Here is a 9,862-nt window from a genome sequence, read left to right as displayed (position 1 = left end):
TTTTCTTTTTGACCTAATCCCTATACCCACAACCCACCCCCTCACACTCGAGCTGTCATCCTACTCTCTATCTATGAGTCTGTCTCTATTTTGCTTGTTAGTTCAGTTTGTTCATTAGATTTTGCCTATGAGTGAAGTCACATGGTATTTGTCATTCTCTGACTGGCTTACTCACTTAGCATAATGTTCTCCAGGTCCACTCCTGCTGTCACAAAAGGTAAGATTTCCTTCTGTTTTATGGCTAAAGAGTATCTTATTGTGTGAATGTGCCACAGATATTTTTTATCCATTGATCTACTGATGGACACTCGGGCTGCTTTCAAATCTTGGCTATTGTAAATAACACAGCAGTGTACATAGGAGTGCTTACATTCTATCAAATTAGTGTTTTGGGCTTCTTTGGATAAATTTCCAGAAGTGGATTTACTGGGTCATAAGAGAGTTCCATTTTGAATTTTTTGAGATAACTCCAAATTGCTTTACACAGGAACTGTGCCAATCTGCATTCCTACTAACAGTGCAAAAGGGTTCCCCTTTCTCCACATCCTTGACAGAACTTGTTGTTTGTTGATTTATAGATGATAGCCATTCTGATAGGTGTGAGGTGATATCTCATTGTGGTTTTAATTTGCATTTCTCTGAGGATTAGTGATGTTGAGCATCTTTTCATATGTCTATTAGCCATCTGTATGTCCTCTTTGGAGAAGTGTCTGTTCATGGCCCTTATCCATTTTTAATTGGATTGTTTGTTTTTTGGGGGGGCTGAGCTTTATAAGTTCTTTATAAATTTTGGATATTAGCCCCTTATTAGATGTATCAACAAATATGTTCTCCCATTCAGTGGGTTGTTATTCATTTTGATGATGATTTCCTTTGCTGTGCAAAAACTTTTTAGGTTGATGTAGTCCCATTTGTTTATTTTTCTTTGTTTCCCTTGCTTGAAGATATGTATCAGACAAAATATTGCTAGGAACAATGTCCAAGATTTTATTGCCTATGTTTTCTTCAAGGATTTTTATGGTTTTTGGTTGAACATTTACATCTTTAATCCATTTTTAATTTATTCATGTGTGTGTAGTGTAAGAGGGTGGTGTACTTTCATTTTTCTGCATGTATCTGCCCAGTTTTCCCAACACCATTTATTGAATAAACTATCTGTAGCCCATTGTATGTGCTTGCTTTCTGTGTTGAATATTTAAAAAAATTTATTGTTGTTCAATTACAGTTGTCCCCATCTTCTCCCATTATTATCCCCTGCCCTACTCACCACCCATCTGCCACATTCAATCCTCCCCCCATTGCCTGTGTTGAATATTAATTGACTATAAATGTGTGGGTTTATTTCTGGGCTCTCTATTCTGTTCCATTGATCTATGTGTCTGTTTGTATGCTGGTACCATGCTGTTTTGATTACTCTGGCATTATAGTATAGTTTGATATTAGGTGGCATGATTTCTTGAACTTTGTTCTTCTTTCTCAAGATCACTGTTGCTATTCATAGTCTTTTATGGTCCCTTACAAAATTTTGAAATATTTGTTCTAGTTTCATGAAATACATCATTGGTATCTTAATAGAAATTGTATTAAATCTATAGATTGCTTTGGGTAGTATGGACATTTTAATGATGTTAATTTTTTCTATCCATGAACACAGGATGTGCTTCTACTTATTTGTATCTCCTTCAATGTCTTTCTTCAGTGTCTAATAATTTTCTGAGTACAGGCCTTTTACATCCTTGGTTAAATTTATTCCTAGGTATTTTTTCTTTTTGAAGCAGTTGTCAATGGGTTTGTTTTCTTAATTTCCCTTTCTGATAGTTAATTATTGGCATATAAGATATGCCAGATTTCTGGATATTGATTTTGTATCCTGCTACTTTACTGAATTCATTTATCAGTTCTACTAGTTTCTTGGTGTAATCTTTGGGGTTTTCTATGTACAGTATCATGTCATCTGAAAATAAAGACAATTTAACTTTTTCCTTTCCAATTTGGATGCCTTTTATTTCTTCTTTTTGTGTAATTGCTGTGGCTAGGGCTTTCAGTACTATGTTGAATAAGAAAGGTGAAAGTGGATAACCCTGTCTTGTTCCTGATCTTAAGGGGAACGCTTGTAGTTTAGGCTTGTTGAGTATGATGCTGGCAGTGTGTTTGTCATATATGGCCTTAATTATTTTTAGGTATGTCCCCTCTGTTCCCACTGTGCTGAGAATTTTTATCATAAAGGGTTGCTGGATTTTATGAAATGATCATATGGTTTTTTCCTTCATTTTGTTTATGTGGTGCATCACATTTATTGATTTGTGAATGTTGTACAAACCTTGCATCCACAGAATAAATCCCACTTGATCATGGTGTATGATCTTTTTGATGTATTACTGTATTCAGTTTGCTGATATTTTGCTGACAAGTTTAGCATCTATGTTCATTAGGGGTATTGGCCTATAATTTTTTGTTTTTGTAGTGTCTATATCCAGTTTTGAAATTAGTAGCATACTGCCCTTTTAAAATTAGCTTGGGAGTATTACCTCCTTTTGAATTTTTTGTAATATTTGAGAAGGAGAGGTGTTGGTTGTTCTCAGTATGATTGGTAAAATTCACCTGTGAAGCCATTCAGTCCAGGGCTTTTCTTTGTTGGGTATTTTTTTTTTATTAATGCTTCAGTTTCACTAGGCATAATGTGTCTATTCAGATTCTCTGATTCTTCCTGACTTAGTTTTGGAAGATGTATGTTTCTAGGAATTTATCCATTTTGTCTAGGTTGTCCAACTTGTTGGCATATTGGTGTTTATAATATTTTCTTTTTCTTTTTAAAAATATATTTTATTGATTATGCTATTACAGTTGTCCCATTTTTTTCTCCCGTGTTCCCCTTTGCCCTATATCCCCCCCACCTCAAGTTAGTCAGCTAAATTCTCAGACCTCCCAGAGATCCACCTCTGCCTGAAGGCTTTCTGTTAGGCTTACAGAGCAAAAGTCTTCCAGGTTTACTTCTTAGTAGCCTGACCTAACCTCCGTAGGGTGGTTTGAGAGGGATTCCTGCAGGTGAAGCTATTGCTTCCCCTCAGGATGATTCAGCATGGAAGGGAGTGCTCTGCCTGAGAAAGATGGCTTCTGCAGTATGGGGAATAACTTAGCACACGAATCCTCACAGGTGTTCCTTCAGTTCTTTCCCCAGAGCCACCAACCCAAGATTCTCCTCACATATCTCTAGAGCACTCTGCCCTCCCTCTGCCAGAAGCCAGGGTAAGTGGCTGGGAATGAAATTTGTGTGTTGGCCCTTTAGGAGGCTCTCTTGTATCTGTAGCTGTCTCTCCCTTACAGACAGAGACCCCACTGCTTTTCACAGCCAGTTGTTATTTGAGTTCCTTTCTCTGTTTTGGTGCTCTAGGCTAAGGACATCACCTTGGGGTTTAGACCCTACACTTCCCTGAGGGAACCCCCCCCCCCAGATGCTGAAATATACCTCTGGAACTTCAGCTGCTGCCCAGGGGAGCCCATCCTGCCCTCTCATGCCTCTGCATTCCCTATCAGTCTCATTGTAGTGATGTGGTTTCTTCCACATGTCCTTGGTGATAAGACTTCTGCTCAGCTAGTCTTCGGTTGGTTATTCACACTGATTATTCTGCAATTTAGTTGTAATTCTAGTTTGGTCTTGGGAGGAAGTTAATGTAGCTTCCACCTACTTCACTGCCATCTTGGCTCGTCCCCCATGTATTTTTATAAGCTTTATTATTGGAATATTAACACATGTACAAAAGAAAAGAATTCAAAGCAGTATCTTTTTAAAATATTTTTTAAATTTTAATCATTGTTCATATACAGTTTTCTCCTTTTTACTCCCAATCCAGTCCCCCCTCCCACCCTCCCAATCCAGTCCCCCCTCCCACCCTCCTCACTTCCCTCCCATTACCACCCTCCCCTTAGCTTATGACCATGTGCCCTTTAAGTTTGTTCCTGTGAACCCTTCCCACTGTCCCCTTAAATTCCCTCTTCTCTCCCCTCCGGTCACCATCAGCCTGTCCTCTATTTCAGTGACTCTGGTTATATTTTGCTTGTTTCTTTGTTTTGTTATTTAGGTTCCTGTTAAAGGTGAGATCATATGGTATTTGTCTTTCACTGATTGGCTTGTTTTGCTAAGCATAATATTTTCCAGCTCGATCCACACTGTTGCAAAGGGTAGGAGCTCCTTCTTTCTTTCTGCTGCATAGAATTCCATTGTGTAGATGTACCATAGTTTTTTGATCCATTCATTTACTGATGGGCATCTAGGCTGCTTCCAACACCTAGCTATTGTAAATTGTGCTGCTATGAACACTGGGATGCATAGGTTCTTTTGAATTGGTGTTTTAGTATTCTTAGGATAGAGTCCCAGCAGTGGAATTGCTGGGTCAAAAGGCAGATCCATTTGTAGTTTTCTGAGGAAGTTGTATACTGCTTTCCATAGTGGTTGTACCAGTCTGCAGTCCCACCAGCAGTGCACTAGGGTCCCCTTTTCTCCAAAACCTCTCCAACACGTTTTGTTTGTTGCTTTGTTTATGATGGCCATTCTGTCTGGTGTGAAGTGGTATCTCATTGTGGTTTTAATTTGCATCTCTCTGATAGCTAGCGATATTGAACATTGTTTCATGTGTCTTTGGATTTTCTGTATGTCCTCCTTGGGGAAGTGTCTGTTCAAGTCCTTTGCCCACTTTTTAATTGGATTCCTTGTCTTCTTAGAGTGCAGTCTTGTAAGTTCTTTATATATTTTGGAGATTAAACCCTTGTCTGAGGTATCATTGGCAAATATGCTTTCCCATACAGTTGGTTCTCTTTTCATTTTGATACTGTTTTCTTTAGCTGTGCAGAAGCTTTTAATTTTGATGAGGTCCCATTTGTTTATTCTTTCCTTTATGTCCCTTGCTCTAGGGGACACGTCAGTAAAAAAGTTTCTTCGTGAAATATCTGAGATTTTCCTACCTACGTTCTCCTCTAGGACCTTAATTGTGTCACGTTTTATATTTAAGTCTTTTATCAACCTTGAATTTATTTTTGTATATGGTGTAAGTTGGTGCTCAAGTTTCATTTTTTTGCATGTGGCTGTCCAGTTCTCCCAACACCATTTGTTGAAGAGGCTATTTTTATTCCATTTAATGTTGCTGCCTCCTTTGTCAAATATTAATTGACCATAGAGACTTGGGGTTATTTCTGGGCTCTTTGTTCTGTTCCATTGGTCTGTGCGCCTGTTTTTATGCCAGTACCAGGCTATTTTGATTACAGTGGCCTTGTAGTATAGTTTAGTGTCGGGTATTGTGATCCCTCTTAAAGCAGGATCTTGAAGAGATATTTGCATACTCATGTTTGTTACAGTATTATTTACAATAGTGAAGAGGTAGAATCAACACAATGCCATAGATGGATGAATGGATAAAATGTGGAAGGAAATTCCATCACATACTACAATATGGAGGAACCTTGAGGACATTATTATTAGTGAAATAAGCCTGTAACAAAAAAGATAAATGGTATGTAATTTTACTCATGAGATATCTAAAGTAGTCAAAGTCAGAAATAGAACATAGAATGATGGTTGCCAGGGTCTGAGGGGAAGGGAAAATGGGTCTATAGTTCCAGTTTTTAAGATGAAAAAGTTCTAGAGATCTGTAGTATAATGTGAATATGCTTAACACTACTGAACAAGTATACTATAATATGATCAATTTTATGCTATATGCTTTTTTAGCACAATTAAGAATTTATATATTTTTTTGAATTTTAAATTTTATTTATTTTTAAAATATATTTTATTGATTATGCTATTACATTTGTCCCATTTCCCCCCCTTCACGCCCCTCCACCCTGTACACCCTCTCCCCTCCACTTCCCCCCCTTTAGTCATGTCCATGTGTCATACTTATAAGTTCTTTAGCTTCTACATTTCCCATACTATTCTTACCCTCCCCCTATCTATTTTCAACCTACATTCTATGCTACTTATTCTCTGTACCTTTCCCCCCTCTCTCCTCCTCCCACTCCCCTGTTGCCAACCCTCCATGTGATCTCCATTTCTGTGGTTCTGTACCTGTTCTAGTTGTTTGCTTAGTTTCTTTTGGTTTTGCTTTAGGTGTGGTTGTTAATAATTGTGAGTTTGCTGTCCTTTTACTATACATGTTTTTTCTTTATCTTCTTTTCTTAGATAAGTCCCTTTAACATTTCATAAAATAAGGGCCTGGTGATGATGAACTCCTTTAACTTGTCCTTATCTGAGAAGCACTTTATCTGCCCTTCCATTCTAAATGAGAGCTTTGCTGGATAGAGCAATGTAGGTCCTTGTCTTTCATGACTTGGAATATTTCTTTCCACCCCCTTCTTAGGGTCTCTTTTGAGAAATCAGCTGACAGTCTGATGGGAATTCCTTTGTAGGTGACTGTTCCCTTATCTCTTGCTGCTTCTAGGATTCTCTCCTTCATTTTTACCTTGGCTAATGTAATTATGATGTGCCTTGGTGTGTTTCTTCTTGGGTCTAACTTCTTTGGGGCTCTCTGAGCTTCCTGGATTTCTTGGGAGTCTATTTCCTTTGCCAGAGTGAAGAAGTTCTCCTTTATTATTTGTTCAAATACGTGCTCAATCTGTTGCTTCTCCTCTTCCCCTTCTGGTACCCCTATAATTTGGATGTTGGAACGTTTAAAGATGTCCTGGAGGTTCCTAAGCTTCTCCTCATTTTTTTGAATTATTTTTTCTTCATACTTTCCTGCTTGATTGATTTTTTTCTTCCTTCTGGTCCACTCTATTGTTTTGAGTCCCAGTTTCCTTTCCTTCACTTTTGGTTCTCAGTGCACCTTCCTTCATCTCTTTTATGGTAACCTGCATGTTTTCATGTAATTTGCGCCCAAAGTCAATAAATTCTGTGAGCTTCTTGATCACCAGTGTTTTGAACTGTGCATCTGATAGATTGGGTATTTCTTGGTCGCTCAAAAGGATGAGTCCTGGGGGACTGATCTGTTCTTCTGTTGCACACATATCTCTCTCTCTCTCTCCTTTTTTTTTTTTCTGGTCTGGTCACTCATGTTACGGTGAGGGGCGGAGCCTTAGGTGTTCCCCTGGACTGGGCACCCCAGTAGCTAGATTGTGACGTTGTATGTGGGGGTGGGGGTGAGGGCGGGGGCGGGGGTGGGGGCGAACAATGGCGGTAGCTCTGTTCTCCTGGAATCTCAATCCCTTCTCTGGGATCCTGGGTTGTGCACTCTGCCCTGGTCCACAGTGCCGCCTCACTTGGTCCACCAGCCACTGCCTGCGTACTCAGGGCCCACCGCTGCGTCCTGGAAGGCATATGCACTCTCGGTTGCCTTATGTGCCCAGTTCTCCCCGATCTCCCTGCGCCGTGACCTGCGCCCGCTCCTCCACTCAGCCCCTCCTACTGGTCTGGATGAACAGGTCTACTTCAACTTCTTGACTGTCCGACTTCCATTCAGATAAATTCTCTGTCAGTTCTGGGTGTTATTCTAGCTCTAAATTGTTGTTGTTCTTATCTTGGTTGTGCGTGGAGGTACGGTGCGTCCACCTATGCCTCCATCTTGCTGGAAGTCCCCCCACAATTAAGAATTTAAAAAATACTTCCGGCCAAGATGGAGGTATAGGTAGACACACTATGCCTCCACGCACAACCAAGATTAGAACAACAACAATTTTAAAACCAAAAAAGAAAAACAACCAGAACTGACAGAAAATCAAACTACATGGAAGTCTGACAACCAAGGAGTTAAAGAAGAAACATTTATCCAGACTGGTACGAGGGCAGAGAGGACTCGAGGCAAAGCAGTGGTGGAGGACTGGGGTGGGCAAGGAGGCGGCTTGTGGACCTACCAAAGTGGTGGATTGTGGAGTGGGGCAGGCAAAGCTCCAGCTGGCCAGCAAGGCAGCAGCTGGCAGACAGGCAAGGCGATAGCTGGTGGAGCGGGCGGTCTCAAATTCATGAATGGGTAAACCAGGAGGAACACCTGGGGAGCGAGACAGACCTCACAACCTGGAGTCCCCATGTGGGGAAATAAAGCCTCCAAGCACTGATTGGAAACACCTGTGGTGGTTGAGGTGGCAGCGGGAGAAACTCCCAGCCTTACAGGAGAGTTTCATTGGAGAGACCCATGGGGTCCTAGAGCGACACAAACCAACCCACCCAGGAATCAGCACCAGAAGCCCAATTTGCTTGTGGGCAGAGGAGGAAGTGACTGAAAACCAGCAGATAGTGGAGTAAGTGCCATTGTTCCCTCTCAACTCCTTCCCCACATACAGTGCCACAAAGCAGGAACATGAGTTGCTCCACCCTGGTGAACACCTAAGACTCTACCCCTTATATGTGGTAGGTGTGATGAGACAAAAAAAAAAGTAGCCCAAATGAAAGAACATATCAAAGCTTCAGAAAAAAATACAACTACATGACAAAGAGATAGCCAATCAATCAGATGCACAGTTCAAAACACTGGTAATAAGGATGCTCAAAGGATTGGTTGAATTTGGTTGCAAATAAGATGAAAAAATGAAGGCAATGCTAAGTGAAATAAGGGAAAATGTACAGAGAACCAACAGTGATGGGAAGAAAACTGGGACTCAAATCAATGGTGTAGGCCAGAAGAAAGAAAGAAATATTCAACCAGAAAAGAATGAAGAAACAAGAATTTAAAAAAAAAATGAGGAAAGGCTTAGGAACCTCCAGCACATCTTTAAACAGTCCAACATCCAAATTTTAGGGGTACCAAAAGGAGAAAAGGAAGAGCAAGAAATCGAAAACTTATTTGAACAAATAATGAAGGAGAACTTCCACAGTCTGGCAAAGGAAAGAGATTTCCAGGAAGTCCAGGAAGCTCAGAGAGTCAAATACCATATGATCTCACCTTTAATGGGAACCTAAACAACAAAACAAAGAAACAAGCAAAATATAGTCAAAGTCACCGAAATAGAGGACAGGCTGACAGTGACCAGAGGGGAGAGAAGAGGGAATTTCAGGAGAGAATAGGAAGGGTTTACAGGAACAAATTTAAAGGACACATGGACAGAAACTAGCAGGGGTGGGGGTGGTAATGGGAGGGAAAAGGGGAGGGATGGGTGGGCAGGCTGGAATGGGAGTAAATGGCAGAAAACTGTACTTGAACAATGATTAAAATAAAAAAAAAACTATGGTACATTTACACAATGGAATACTGTGCAACAGAAAGAAAGAATGAGCTCTTACCCTTTGAGACAGCATGGATGCAACTGGAGAGCATTGTGCTAAGTGAAATAAGCCAGGTGGTGAAAGACAAATACCATATGATCTCACCCTTAAGTGGAATCTAATCAACAAAACAAACCAGCAAGCATAATAGAACTAGAGACATTGAAATTCAGAACAAACTGACAGTAACCAGAGGTGAGGTGGGAGGGGATAATGGGGGGGAGTTCAGGAACATCTATAAAGAACACATGGACAAAACCAAAAGGGTAGAATCAAGGGTGGGAGGTGGGGATGGCTGGGGTGGGGGGAGTGGTGGTGGGAAAATGTAGACAACTGTACTTAACAATAAAAAAATAAAGAAGAGAAAAAAAGAGTCAAAGAAATGTTTGCTCTTACGGGGAAATTATTCAGCCGTCCCCCTTTTTATTTTTGACTCTTCCATCACTATCCTCACCCAATATACATATACATATACATATACACGTACACACACACTGCAGGATATTGTCTATGTGGTTGATTCTGAAAAAAGACATTAGTTCTCTCTTTCAGATATAGTCTATACATGGAAAAAACACTAGTCAAATATTAATGAATATTATAGAGATTTCTACAATAATTTGAGAAAATCACGTGTAATAAAATATGTATTTTTTTGCACAACTGTGATGGCAA

Source organism: Phyllostomus discolor, chromosome X (genome assembly GCF_004126475.2).
Source record: "Phyllostomus discolor isolate MPI-MPIP mPhyDis1 chromosome X, mPhyDis1.pri.v3, whole genome shotgun sequence".
In the NCBI taxonomy this organism is placed as follows: domain Eukaryota; kingdom Metazoa; phylum Chordata; class Mammalia; order Chiroptera; family Phyllostomidae; genus Phyllostomus; species Phyllostomus discolor.
The sequence above is the reverse complement of the archived record's forward strand: the minus strand, read 5'-3'. Positions refer to the sequence as shown.